Here is an 8,725-nt window from a genome sequence, read left to right on the forward strand (position 1 = left end):
ATAATCATAATCATGAAACGATTCATATGCACATTAATGTTTGAGAAGTACTAGTCTAGACAAACATGGTTATTTAAACATTTGATAGACAAAAGAGATGGTTAAATAAAGGAGGAAATACTATCTGATAAAAGCACTTTTGTCCAAAGATTTGTTGGTGTTGATAAACTTGCTCCTATCCACTTAAGCCAGGTTTGAAGTAAAAATTTAATAGGCCCATTCTGAAATGACTTTTACCAGCTCCAGCGTCCTCATGGTTGACTGAGCTCCAACAATTGGTTGCTGACTTTGTTTGTGTCCCCAGGTGAGCAGAAATGAGTGAACAAGCAGAAAAGAGCAGTTCCGTGCGAGAGAGACCTGCACGTCAAAGTTCTCCTGAGAAACCAAGTGAGAAGGAACTGAAGCAAAAGAAACGGTTGGATCGGCAGTTAAAACGGTTGTCATTTCAAAATCCCGGGCCTCAGGTAGCCAACTTTAATCCTGAAATAAGGCAGCAGATAAAGAAAGGGCAAATGGCAAAGAAGAATGAGTTTGTTTCTGTAAAACGCGAAGGCAACAAGTATGACAAAAAGGGCAGGCTCACCTTCAATGAGGCTGACCTGTGTGACTGCCTTGATGAAGACTGCCTGGGTTGCTTCTACCCGTGCCCCAAGTGTAAGTCCACCAAGTGCGGGCCCATTTGCCGCTGCAACCGCCGCTGGGCCTATGACACCATAGTCAATGAGAATGGGGAGGTCATCAGCAAGATGCCATTCGACCTCTCCGAATAGGACCAGCCCTCCAGGCTGATCAATTTTCTCTGCTTTGCAGTTAAACCAGCCTCGTTCTCCTGGATGAATTTTAGGACTGGGGGAAGAAAGTTTTAAAAATATAGTTTAGACTAGTGTTCTCTGAAGCCATAGAACCCTGTGTAATGCACTGTCCTTTAACTTTCCTGCTGTGATGACTCAGATTCCTCCCCTGGTATCCAGCAACTCCATTGCTACTCTGCTCTCAGATTAAAAATCCCTTTCCTCTTTGCTGGTACCTTAGGAGATGGAGTTTTAGGATTTTTAGAATTCTGTAGCTGAGAGCTTGTCTTGACATAGAACATATGTTTATAATAGCTAGCTACCGTTAGGATCTTACACTTCATCAATTCTAAATCAGAATTGCTATTTGGATTGACTTGGCACTACATACTCATAGTCTCATTTTTTAGTGTTACTGTTTTAACAATACTAAAATGAAATTTGGTTTAAAAAAAAAAAAAAAAAACCTTTAATAGGCCACGTGGCCCAACATATGAGCACAAAAGCAGAGATTCAATTTAAGTGATATCCAAAATGCCAACTGGAAGCAGACTTCAAAGGACAAATTTTAATCTAATTGTTACATAGAAATGATTTAAAAGCATTTTTTTTTTTTTTTTGGTGGCTAAGATTACCAGCCACACAGAACTGGCCAAGGTGGTACAAAATTCCTAAGGCCTAAGTTGCATTTGGTCTTGGAGGTACAGGATTTAAGGCAATTCAGCTAGAGTTTCTGCTGACCTCAGTGAAGATACCATCTCAGAAGACTGACGTGGAACATCTGGGACAGGTTTGGCAGCTATTGTGCAAAACTGTTTTTAGGGAAAATCTCTATGAAAATGTTCACACCCACAGCGTCATCAGGAAAGTTTCTCTTCATTCATCTTTGATACCGAGTTTTATTCAAATGGTCTGTAAGGAGAAAATTGCTTTTTCCACTTTTCCATGTTTACTTCTCATGAACATTTAATTGCTTCTTTTGAAGCTTTGGATTCAGCACAAAGAGACTTTCCATTGAGCACATTTGTGCAGGCACTGGCTGAGGCTGCAGACTGTGGGCTATAAATAGACGGAAGGCCCCTATCTCCATCCCACCAAATGGCTATGTATGTTTACCCACTAGAAAAAATTCACCTGAGACCACTTTTGCCTCTGACTAACTCACCCAATATCTCTGTGTGGCAAATTCATGAATAAAAAGCATTTAATTTTCTTTACTTTGATTTTTGTGTGTGTCAGAAAGTGTGTGTGTTTTGGACCCAAGAGAAAAAAAAAAAACTTTTCCACCCTTCCCTGAACCAAATACATGTTTTGTTGTTTGGCAAACACCAATCACTTTCCATCAGAAATTCCTGATAATAGTGATATTAGGTTGGCGCAAAAGTTTTGCCTCATCCGCCATATTCACCTGACTTCTTGGCAACCGCCCACCACTTCATCAAGCATCTTGACAACGTTTTGTGGGGGAAGGGCTTCCACAACCAGCAGGAGGCAGAAAATGCTTTCCAAGAATTTAATCAAATCCTGAAGCACAGATTTTTTAAAAATTATTCATTGATTTTTAAAATTTATTTTTTTAATTGAAGAATAATTGCTTTACAGAATTTGTTGTTTTCTTTCAAACCTCAACATGAATCAGCCATAAGTATACATATGTCCCCTCCCTCTTGACCCTCCCTCTCATCTCCTTCCCAATCCCACCCCTCTAGGTTGGTACAGAGACCCTGTTTGAGATCCCTGAGATATACAGCAAACTCCCTTTGCCTATCTGTTTTACATATGGTAATGTAAGTTTCCATGTTACTCTCACCATATATCTCACCATCTCCTGCCTTCTCCCCGTGTCCATGAGTCTGTTTCTCCATTGCTGCCCTGCAAAGAAATTCTGTGGTACCATCTTTCTAGATTCCGTATATATGCGTTAATATATGGTATTTATGTTTCTCTTTCTGACTGACTTCACTCTGTATAATAGGCTCTAGGTTCATCCACCTCATTGGAACTAACTCAGATGTGTTCCTTTTTATGGCTGAGTAATATTCCATTGTGTATATGTACCACAACTTCTTTATCCATTCATCTGTCGATGGACATCTAGGTTGCTTCCATGTCCTAGCTGTTGTAAATAGTGCTGCAGTGAACGCTGAGGTACATGTGTCTTTTTCAATTTTGGTTTCCTCAGGGTATATACCTAGCAGTGCGATTATTGGGTTATATGGTGGTTTTATTGCTAGTTTTTTAAGGAATCTCCATACTGGCTTCCATAATGACTGTATCAACTTACATTCCCACCAACAGTGCAAGTGTTTATCCACACCCTCTCCTGTGTGTAGACATTTTGATGATGGCCATTCTGACCGGTGTGAGGTGATACTTCATTGTAGTTTGGATTTGCATTTCTCTCATAATGAGTAATATTGAGCATCTATTCATGTCTTTCTTAGCCATCTGTGTGTCTCCTTTGAAGAAATGTCTGTTTAGATCCTTTTCCCACTTTTTAATTGGGTTGTTTTTCAGGTATTGAGTTGTATGAGCTGCTTGTATATTTTGGAAATTAATCCTTTGTTAGTTGTTTTATTTGCTATTATTTTCTCCTGTTCTGAGGGTTGTCTTTTCACCTTTCTTATAGTTTCATTTGCTGTGCAAAAGCTTTTAAGTTTAATCAGGTCCCACTTGTTTACATTTGTTTTTATTTCCATTCCTCTAGGAGGTGGGTCATAGAGGATCTTGCTTTGATTTATGATATCAACTGTTCGGCCTGTGTTTTCCTCTAAGAGTTTTATAGTTCCTGGTCTTACATTCAGATCTTTAATACATTTTGAGTTTCTCTTTGTGTGTGATGTTAAGAAGTTTTCTAATTTCATTCTTTTACATGTAGCTGTCCAGTTTTCCTATCACCACTTACTGAAGAGGTTGGCTTTGCCCCATTGTATATTCTTACCTCCTGTCTTGTTCCATTGGTCCATATTTCTGTTTTTGTGAAGCACAGATTTTTATGCTACAGGAACAAACAAACTTATTTCTCATTGGCAAAAATCCATTGATTGTAATGGTTTCTATTTTGATTCATAAAGATGTGTTTGAGTCAAGTTATAATGATTTAAAATTTGTGGTCTGAAACCACAATTACATTTGCAGCAACCTCATACTTTGCTTGTTTTTACAGGTCATCTTAGACCAAGAGTTTAAATAAAATGGGCTATCAGAATTAGTAGTTTTTCTTTTTAATGCTCAAACTGGTCTATCTAGCTTTGCTGAATTGGTAAAGATGGGGTTGAGAAATACAAACTGAACTTGCATTCTAGTCAAAGAACAATCCTGTGCTCCAAAGATAGGAACCCATGGACTTCCATGGCAGTCCAGTGGTTAAGACTCTGTGCTTCCAGCACAGGGGATGTGGGTTCAATCCTTGGTCTGGGAACTAAGGTTCTGCATCCTGTGCAGCCAAAAAAAATTTTTTTTTAATTTAAAAAAAGATGGGAACCAAAACTTGCTTAAAGCAATTCGTCTGAACCTACCTGGAATCTTTGCAGTGCAAAAGTAGTTATCACTGTCCATTTACCTGCTGAAGTGCCCTTTGCATTTGAAAAGCAAAGAGGTAATAGTGTTACCATGTTCGCAAAACTACAAGCGAAAGGTTGATAAACAATTTATAACCACTTTCACAGCAAAGAACACATTTGTCTGAGCATTTGGAGGCTGCTATTTGCAGTCAGTTAACAATTCCCAAGGTGTGGTAGGTAACCCTCTAGGATGGTCCCCAGTGATCCTCTGATATTTTGTAATGCTTTTCCCTGAAGTGGTGGCTGAACTTAGTGACTTGGTTCTAATGAATAGAATAAGGCCCAATGATGGTGACTGGAGACTTGGTCATAAAGGGCAATGTGGCCTTTCTTTTGCATCATCATGATCATCTGCTCTAGAGCAGGCCAGCTGCCCTGTGTGAGCAGCCCTATGAGGAAGCCAACATGAGAAAGAATTGGCAACTCTGGCCAACAACCTCGTGAGTATTTTTGGAAGGCGGTCTCCTTGCCTCATCAAGCTTTGAATGACTGTAGTCCTAGCTGACACCTCGATTGCAACCTTGTGAGAGACCTTGAGCCAGAAACACCCAGCCACGCTGCTTCCTGACGTTTTCGCTCACAGGAACTGTGAGATAAATGATCATTGTTTTAAGATGCTGATGTCTGGAGTGATTTGCTATGCAGCAATGGATAGCTAACACAGAGGGGTATTGTGCTTCTTCTAGATTTATGCCTTTATTTATTCAGTAGGTATTTATTGAGAAACTACCACATGCCAGGCATTGGGTTTATGGGATTCTCCAGACAAGAGTCTTGGAGTGGGTTGCCATTCCCTTCTCAAATGCAATGTGTATGTAGAGGTTAATCATCTACTGAACATAAGAAACATATTTAAGGGGCCCCTGGTTTCTGGGCACTATATACATAGCATACAGCAAAAAATTTTACCCTTGGAAAACTGTGGTGGTTATCTTTGGAAATACCATCTACCACCTAGGGTTACTACTGTATATTTGCTATTGATATATTAATGGCCCAACAAATATTTATAGACTGAATACTTCTCTGTGAATTGTGCTCACCTGTTGAAACTAGAGATGACACTATAAACCTCTGTCCCTACTATGTCCCCTCAAAATTTGTGTATTGAAACCTAACTCCAAAGGTGATGGTAGTAGAAGGTGGGACCTTTGAGAGGTGATTAGGTCATTAGGGTAAAACCCTAATGAATGAGTCTCTTAGAGAAGAGACCCATGAGAGCTCCCTTACTTCTGTGAGGACTGTTAGGCCAGTATAATCTTTCTAGCATTATATATATATATATATATATATATATATATATATATATATATATACACACACACATATCAAATACAAGTCATTTTGGCAATGAAAAATTATCTCTAACATCTTTATCAACATCCTCTGGGTATAGATTTAGATAATGACATTTGTAGTGCTTCAACTTCTCTGGAATGTGGGTTCAAATGCTAACTAACCACCTCTAAGGATTAATCTAAGGATTAATTAATCTAAGGATGAGCTTTAAGGATAAAGTTCATTCATACATGTTTACACATTTATACCACACTGTTTACACCATACATACAATATGTGGGCATGTATTGTCTAAACCCTAACTTTCTGAGTACAAGCTGCCCCAGTGAGCCACCATTGTCTTCCAGTGCTCCAGGGGCAGGCTCTGTCCCTGGATGCTGGGTGGATGGATCAGTCCAATTCTGATTGGGAAGCTCCCTTGTTGGCATATGAAAGGGAAAAAAATGAAAGTCGCACAGTTGTCTCCCGACTCTTTGCAATTCCATGGACTGCAGCCTGTCCTCGTCTATCCATGAAATTCTCCAGGCAAGAGTATTGGAGTGGGTTGCCATTTCTTTCTCCCAGGGATCTTCCCAAGCCAGGGATCCAAACCAGGTCTCCTGCATTGCAGGCAGATTCTTTACCAATTCAGCCACTATGTTCTCCAGTATCAGCTTTATCAAGGGTGAAGTTAACATTTTTCTCTCTACCTGCCAACTTCCTTTGTTTTATCTTTGTAAGTTATTCCATTTCAGGTTGGCCAGAGTTATCTATTGGGTACTTTCAAACACCCCAGCTGCAAACTGGCATGCTCCTGGCCCTTCTGAGAGGTCTTCCAAGAATCCTCTTGACAGACCTTGGAACTCTTGCCTGTTGACCTTCTCCCACTTACACCATGCTTCAAAGCAGGCATTGACTCCACATCTCTGTATCCCCAGCATCTAACACACAACCTGGTACATGGTAGGTGCTCAGTGAATTTTTGTTTAATGATGAGTCATTGATAGCATGACATGCTTTTTGAGGAGCTTTTTAGGAGTGTTGGTCAATAGCTCATTAAAAACCTGCTTGAAATGACTGAGATAAGCAACCTTAGATGACTCGCACAAACACAAAGAATTTCCTAGAAGCAATGCCTCGTTTTTCTTTTAACATATGTTCCTGTTTTTGTCTTTTCCATTACTCATTGAAAATAGCATCTACCCTTTGCTGTCCACCTGAAACTATCACAACATTGTTAAGTAGCTATACTCCAATACAAAATAAAGTGTAATTTTAAAAAAGTGGAAAAAATAGAACTAAAAAAAAAAAAAAAACAAAGTAGCAACTATAGAATTCCCTGGTGGTCCAGTGGTTAAGATTCAAGAACATGTGTTCATATATAGGTGTATATATATATGTATATATGTATGTGTATATATATGGGCTTCCCTGATGGCCCACACAGTAGACTCTGCCTTGAAAGCATATTCATTTCATTTAATGCTAGTTTATCCAGAGGCTAATCTAACAAATTAATTGATTACCTATGTTTTGAGGTCATCTTATGGCCTACTTCGAGTTCTATTAAATAAAAAGGAAACAACAAAGTCCTACTGTATAGCACAGGGAACTATATTCAATATTTACCCTGTGTTAAACCATAATGGAAAAGAATATAGAAAAGAATGTCTATATGTATATAACTGAGTCACTTTGTTGTAAAGCAGAGATTGGCACAATATTGTAAATCAACTGCACTTCAACAAAAAAATTAAATATAAAATTTAAGTAAATAACAGAGGAAAAGCTCCATGGTAAGTACTGAATAAATGTTTGCTGAATTAATTATTATAAAACCTTTTAAAATGATGGCAATAGAGGCATGTTTTTTCAGTATTATCATATGTAAGTAGCTGATCATGCATAGTTTAGTGCAACCTCTAAAACCATTGGCCCACATTTTTGTCCTACCTGTGAATTTAATTTATCTGTGTTATTCATCATTCTTAGCTAAAGCATAAATTCCTTTTTTAAGATACTAAGTTTGAGATACCAGAAGTTCCAAAATCTGACACCACTTAGTTGTGTGGCCTTGAATAAAGTGTTCTACTTCTCTGCACCTTGATTTCAGTTTCCCCTACTGTCAAATGTAGATACTGGAGTGTGAAGTCAACCGTTTATTCAGTTATACCCAGGACCTAAACTAGGATGAGGTAAGTGAACTGCTCACCTTGGGAGAAAAATTTGAGGCAGGTTGGGTGGGGTTGCCAAAAAACTTCAATAATCAAGAAAAGTAATATTTCAATGCAGTATTTTAAAGAAATCAAAGTTAAGACAAAAGATGTGTTATGACCAAAATATCAGCATTTTAAAGATGGGGTCACCATTGCTGATTTTTCCTTTGGCCTCTGACTGGTGTGGTTTAGCATGGCACTGTAACTTATCCGGATTTTTATTTTTCTTTCCTTCGGTTTTTTTTTTTTTTTTTTTTTTTTTTTTTGCCGTGGTGCACAGCTCAGGGGATCTTAGTTCCCTGACCAGGGGCCAAACTTGTGCCCCCTGGAAGTGGAAGGGTAGAGTCCTAACCACTGGATCACCAGGGGAGTCCCTGAGTTTTCAATAAACATTTCATTAAACCATCATTCATCGTATTGGCCTCTTAAATTTTGCACTGGGATTGAGTCCCGGTCCTGTTACATACATTTAATGAATGCCTGCCATTTACTGAGCACTGTTGGGGGACATAGCAGCCCTTGGTTTCAAGGAGCTCACAACTTTATTAGGAAAAACAGGAGAGTCAGCAGAGAGTAAGTAGGACAATGGGAGACGTTTTTGGACGTCTCCAAATGGGAGAGTTAAGCAATGGAAGGAATGATATCAGATGAGCCCATGTGGACTACAGAACATAGCATTTCATCCCGAGGTGGTATGTATCACAGAGCGGTGATGACTGCAGGCTGGAGATGGAGGCCCTGGGGTCAAGCCCTACCTCTTCCAATTCTAACTGGCTGTGTAATCTTGTGCAGTGTATCCTTTTAACTTCCCTGCACTTCTGTTTCTTTCCTCATTAGTAAAAGTCAGAAGAATAATTACATCAACTTAAGAGGGTTG

General features: G+C 39.1%; 1 pseudogene; it reads left to right on the plus strand.

The window, feature by feature from the left end:
• Nucleotides 1-303: 303 nt before the first annotated feature.
• LOC139180996 (ARL14 effector protein-like pseudogene) lies at nt 304-2,042 on the plus strand (annotated as a pseudogene).
• The last annotated feature ends 6,683 nt before the right edge of the window (nt 2,043-8,725 follow it).

The sequence above is a fragment of the Bos indicus genome, chromosome X (genome assembly GCF_029378745.1).
Source record: "Bos indicus isolate NIAB-ARS_2022 breed Sahiwal x Tharparkar chromosome X, NIAB-ARS_B.indTharparkar_mat_pri_1.0, whole genome shotgun sequence".
Lineage (NCBI taxonomy): Eukaryota > Metazoa > Chordata > Mammalia > Artiodactyla > Bovidae > Bos > Bos indicus.